General features: G+C 39.0%; 1 long non-coding RNA gene across 3 annotated transcripts in view; it reads right to left on the reverse strand.

The window, feature by feature from the left end:
- Nucleotides 1-6,414, reverse strand: part of LOC116442303 — a 102,933-nt gene that overhangs the window by 59,179 nt on the left and 37,340 nt on the right. The window lies entirely within an intron of this gene.

The following is a 6,414-nucleotide window of genomic DNA, read 5'->3' on the forward strand; positions in this document are numbered from 1 at the left end:
CAGAGGGAGGAACCAAGCAGCCCATCGTGGATATAATCTGAGACTCTGAACACCAGAGACAACCCTTTCCACTGGATTTCCAGAGGACAGGAGCTACACAGCGACCACTGGACCTGAGGAAGAGCAGACCCTTTTTCTACAGGATCACCGCTTCAGGACGACTGCAGCTACCATTCTACCAGACTGCTACCACCACCCTGACTAACAGGGTGCCAGGTTGTATCCTGACTGTCAGTTTAACCCAGTGCTATCCGCCTTTACTTTTTTTTCCCCCCTCCTGTTATTTCCCTATTTAATTTTTATTCTGACTTAGTGTCTCCTACTAGTTTGTTTTCAAACTAGTACATTCTGCCAAGCTGAGATGTTCCCACTGTGTTGAAGTAGGGAACAGGAAGCGTGTAATGGCTTTTGGTGATCCAGTCAAAAGGTTGGCAATAGTAGCAGAAATAAGTTACTGCCATGATAAGCCATCCATAGGCAACTTTCCTGGCAGATAGTTCTGGGGGTGTGCTAAACAGTTTACAGAGTCTGGCTGTAACACAGAGGATGCTGGTGATGAGCATGCCCTGCTAGCCAGAGGTCTCTAAGTTGGTTACCAGCAAGGTACTGAGCATTGAGATTGCATTAAAAAAAAAGGGTTTTCTAATGGGAGCTTTTTACAGAGGGTTTCAGGGAGTATTGTGTGTCAAAATATGACTGCAATGACTGTGCCTCCAGCCACGGTGAACTCATAACAAAATTCCATCAGATATTTGTAACACTTCAAGGGATATTTTCCCCTGAACTCACCTGACACATCGATCTATTAAATGACATATAAGTAAAAAATGGGTCGTACTCTTATAGTTAGCTGATATCATGTATCTAAAACCTATAAAAAATCAGCTTACAAATAATACAGGAGTTTGAAAAACTCAGATCTGTAAAAGAAAAGTATATCTGAGGTAATGTGCAATCCATATGCATGTCAAATCAGTAAGATATTTGAGCCTCTGTGAATGTAAATACATATGCCATTCCTTTTCCTCTTGACCTTGGGACCCTGTACTGCAGAGGGAAGTAGTCTCTAGTTGAGCATGTTGGGTAAAGAAACCTGAACGTCCAGGTTCATTTCAGATGACAATGCCTCAGAAATGCATAGAAAGTCCCTTGGTTTGGAGACATTGTGTTAGAAGGAGGAGGACAGTGGTTTTTTGTTTGAATAGAGTGATGTGGAGAGAGGTCTCTCTTGCCTTCAGCTTTTCCAGGCTGATTTTCTAGTGTCACATCACGTATGTGAATTTTGTGGACTGTCCCATGTTATTTATGTTTGGTTTCAGAAACCATGGCAAAAAAGAGGAGTTCCCCAAAATAAAGATGATCGCATCTTCCCATCCCTACCAACGTAACTCTAAGGAAAGAGGGTTTTGGTTTGTTTAAGAGTAGAAATTACAATGTCATAAATCTGCCCTGCTCTTTACTGACTGTACCAAGCTGCTTGTTCTTGGCCACTTTAAGCAATAACTAAAGGCTGCCTACAAAAAACAGACCACATGAAGACTATAAGCACACTTTAGTCAGCCAGAAAAATTCACTTCTTGGATATAATTTTGGGGACTTGGTAACAAGTTAGGTTGTTTGTTCCTGTAGTGTCACTTACTCAATTATATTTAGCTTCCTTGCTACCCATTATACCTCTCCCACCATATTACTGATGTACATATGTAGAAGACATTTTACAAAGGCAGAGTACATTTTCAAGCACCAGATTGACCATATGCACACAGACTGCCTGTGATGCACAAGCATTAATACTGCTTTTCTGTGAGAGTATAATTAATCCATTATGAGCGGGAAATGCAACATGTGCTGTATATGTACAGAATTGTTGTGTCATACTTCTGCACTGATCTATTGTTTTTGGAAACCACTGGGTCCACTGAGCAGTCATAATGCATTTTTTCCTCAGAATGCATAATAAATATGGTAGCCCCAGGAAAATGTGGCCCTACCACTAACAATCTCCTTTCTGAAAGACAGTCACTGCTTGAGGTATATTTTTTGTTCTCAAAACCTGTAAGGAAACAATTTTCATAATGGCACCAACAGCCTGCATCTTGCCAGCCGACTGGTCAGCTCTATGCAATTGTTAGAGACAGAAACACACAGTTCACCAGGTAGGTCTTGCCAGAGAACAAGAGCAAACATCTCTATTTTTGGTCTTGGACCTTAGTTCTATTGTGGGACCATGGACTTAGGATAGACACTCTATATAGCTCTGTAAATCTCCAGTCCTTCATATGGTAGTTCTGACATCACTGGAAGCCATCCCTTCTCCTCAAGATGGTATGGTTACATCATTCTGCGGAAGGCCTCCTAGAGCCTCCAAAAATCTTGTGTACCCACAAGAGTAGGGAAGCATTTGATGTCTGCCACATGTCCTTGGTGTCCCTGTTGAGTGTTCTCAGTAACATTTGTAAGACATTTAGATCACTTTCTGACCAAGCCACTGCATGTGTTTGACTTGCATAAGGGGACAAGAAAAGGAGAGGGGAGAAAGAAAACCTGTGTGCAGTATAGAATATTAATTTAGGATGAGTTGCCACATAGCACACTGCAGCAGAAGTCCTCTGATGCAAGATATTCAGACAATATATTCTCTGCATAGGTTAGAAAGGTTGAGCAGTTCACTACAAATCTTTGCATCTCATAGCAATACCAACAAAGCCAGTGTTTGACATATTTTGGCAAATTAGCACTGACAGAGGATGCTGGTTTACTTGGTGAATTACATGTCTGAAAGTTTGAACAGCTCATGTGGACAGAGAGAATCAGTCAATCCAAGCTGTGGGTTTCTATTCCATGGCATCTGGCTAAATTTTTATAGTTTGCGATATAAAAGAATTTAGACTAGAGCACCCAATTGCTAGTTCTGGACTTGAATTTAGCTGTATACCAATAACCTGTGGGAATGGCCTGAAGCTGTGTCAGGGGAGGTTTAGGTTGAATATTAAAAGAAGGTTCTTCACCCAGAGGTTTGGGGACTGGAACAGGCTCCCCAGGGAAGTGGTCACAGCACCAAGCCTGGCAGAGTCCAAGAAGCATCTGGACAATGCTCTCGGGCACATGGTGTGATTCTTGGGGATGGTGCTGTGCAGGGCCAGGAATTGGACTGGATGATCCTTGTGGGTCCCTTCCAACTCAGCATATTCTGTGATTGTGTAAATTGATGTACATAAAGCACAATCCTGAGGGATTTCTCTGGTGGCTATGTATTTGGACTTTTTCTCTAGTTGAGCATTGGCCTCATTGCCGGTAGGATCAGCTAAGGAATTGCTCTGGGACAAATGATAAAATTACTGTGAGCACTTGAGCAATAAGAGAAGTCGGACAAAAATTGTTGAATATTTTAAACTTTTCAATAGACTTCAATTTAGCTTTTCTCTGTTGTCGTCTAGTCTCTTCTTTCACAGCAAAACCACACAATTTTTTTTCTTCTATGACAAACATTTTAAACCCCCTGAAGTTCTCAGCAACACAGAGATTAACTTGACTCCTGGATTCAGTTTTATCTAGGAACTACAATATTTTGGTCTCACATGCTGTGCAATCTTTTCTCCATTCCTGGAAGAATCCACTGCATAAAGATTCAACACAATATCTTTTTCTTACAAAATAATAAGTACATGTCCTTTGTAATGGCAGAGCATATATGCATGACTACCAGTCCAATGGTAGTTACGATTGTTTTGATTCCCCATGTAGCTGCCTGCAGAAGAAAATAGATATCTTCACTGCTGTTCACATAATGATAAAATGATTATATGAAGCTGTGGTCGAGATGATTCCCATGGAGCTGCTGGGCAAAATTGCCACCTTCAGCTGAACTCTAACACCTCTGCATGGACATCTGCTAGTAAAACTGCCTCTGATTTATTTGGTTTGTCATTTCAGGCAGTAAACTCCAGAAGTTCAGAATTTGCTTCAAAAGAAGATCAGTATTTTAGGCAGTGGAGAGAGATGCACAACAGAACGGGTTAAGCTTTCCAGTCACCCCTCACTTAGAATTGCATGGAAGACAAAAATAATTTGTTCCCTTCCACAGTGTCTGAATTTTACAGAAGTTTCAGATACTTCCTTTGTGCAATTAGGCTTTAAATGGTGATAATTTAGTTAAAATGAAAAATTTATGTTGAAGCATAGTAACCTGTCTTTCACGGAGTAAGACATTTGGTAAGGTTTCAGCAATCAACAGCCACATGATGAGACTGAGACTCTTCTTAAACAATAGAGTTAAGGGCATAGTGAGAGTGGTCTAGCCGAAATTAGTGGAATTAATTGTGTTTTTTAAGTGAAGAACTGGTGAGGAGTCTGACAGACAGCTTGTTAAAATTCAGGGAAAGCATTTAATTTGTCTTTGAGTAAGTCTGTAAATGCTTTGCTAAACAGGAGGACTCAGTACCTTAAACCTGGTTCACAACTCAGGAATAACTACTTGCTACTATTAAATTCTTATCTTTCATAAAGCTCCATCATTCATAACACATTGGGAGAGCATTATTGACATTCCATAGCAATTTTTGCTGCATCTTGTTCATGCTATGCAAAATGTTCAGCTAACTTCGGGTTTTCATGTTGCATCTGCAGTCCAACTCACTTTATTGAGAAGCAAGCCTTGCCAAAAGCTTGTCTGCACATGAAAAATTGCTTCCATAAAGTCTGAAATAATTACCAGCTGTGTCTTCTGAAATTCGTACTGGCATCATTATTGAAGGTGGACTTTGGATTTTTGTACCTAGAGGGGTTTTTTTTACTAAACTTATCTATTTTTCCAAGTCTTTAAAACTTTTGCAAGTCATTGGATTCTGTGAATATGATGAAAATCAAATGGCCTTTTTGAATTGAATTTAATTTATTTGAGTTTCCTGATCAAAAACTACTGGTCTGGATACATACTTGTGGCATACAAATTAGTTTACACTTTTCATATCCTCAAGTTACAGAACACAGTAGGGAACATTCTCTGATTTTCAACAGAAAACTTCTAATATAACATTCTTATTTTTGCATAGGTATTTAAAGCTATGCAGATTGTCTGTGACACAAAGCAACTAGTTTGCCTCATTTATGCATCTCAATGTGCATTCGATGTTAATACATACAATTTTTGTAAACCATACTAGATTACGAGGTAATCTTAAATGAATTGGACAAAAATTTCTCAGCCATTCATGTTACAGTAGATCCTTGCAGTGTTTGAATCATCAGGTACTCCCTTCCCGGATAACAAGCACTTCCAGTCTTTTAAGAGCACATTTGCTCTGAGTCATTGCACAGTGATTTATAGCCTTAAATACATACATACATATGTATATATATAGATATATTTATTTATTTTTAAAACCTCCCCCAGATAATAAGAAGAAAAGAAATGTGGAAGTAATCAAGAGCTTTAAGTTAGGAAATATGGAAAATTGATAAGGGAAGCCATAGAGCTCAGGTTGGCAGGGTTTCCAGGAGTGAGAGGCTGGGGATGAGAGTTGAAAGGCTCATAAAAGTTGGAACAATGTGAAGCAGTTTATTAGATAAGGGACATTGACTACAGGAAGAAAAAGCACTCTGCTGCTGATACCACTTAAGAGCAGAGATTTCACTTGCTGCAGATTCATCCTTAATTTTTTAGAAAACAGAAGGCTGTCTAGATTTACCATTGTCATTACAATACAGTTTCTCATATTTGATACAAATTTTAAGCATAAGTCGTTAATTTGATCTAGCCCTCTGTCCATTGCTCCATAGGGGAGTCACGGGACTCTGACACAACTCAGATGTGCAGGTATGAAAGGCAGCATTGATCCAAAAGTTTTATACAGGCTTGAAAGATGTTCCCAGGGGAACAGATAATATTTGAGAGCATACTACATGAAGAAAACATCTCATGTCAAAAAGCTTAAACTATCCTGGGAAGTGTAATTTTCTGCCTTCCATGAATTTACAGGCACAATAATAGATGGATCAAAATCATCATAATGTAATAAAAATGACAAGTATAGTAAAAGAGACTCATAGGTAACTCATTGTTTTAAGGGGATGACACAAATTACATTGAATTTACTTTACTCATCTTCAGATATTTTTGTAGAGACAATAGGAAAGGAACTGCATGTATTGGCCTCCAATGTTTTTTTGGAGCCAAGCAATTATGAGTATATAAAGAGCATGTCAGCTACTAACAGTAACAGTTTAAAAACCAGAGAGATTATCTTACCTCATAACTAACTTTGGAGAATTGTAAGACAAGAGTATTTTCATTTTTGCATCCTTTCACTTATGCCATACTCCTTTACCTTATTTATCTTAACATCTGCCTTTTTCTTCAAAATCTTGACTAGAAACCAGTTGCTGAATGACATGGGCAAATTTTCCTACCCCAAA

This window comes from Corvus moneduloides, chromosome 3 (genome assembly GCF_009650955.1).
Source record: "Corvus moneduloides isolate bCorMon1 chromosome 3, bCorMon1.pri, whole genome shotgun sequence".
NCBI classification, from domain to species: Eukaryota; Metazoa; Chordata; class Aves; order Passeriformes; family Corvidae; genus Corvus; species Corvus moneduloides.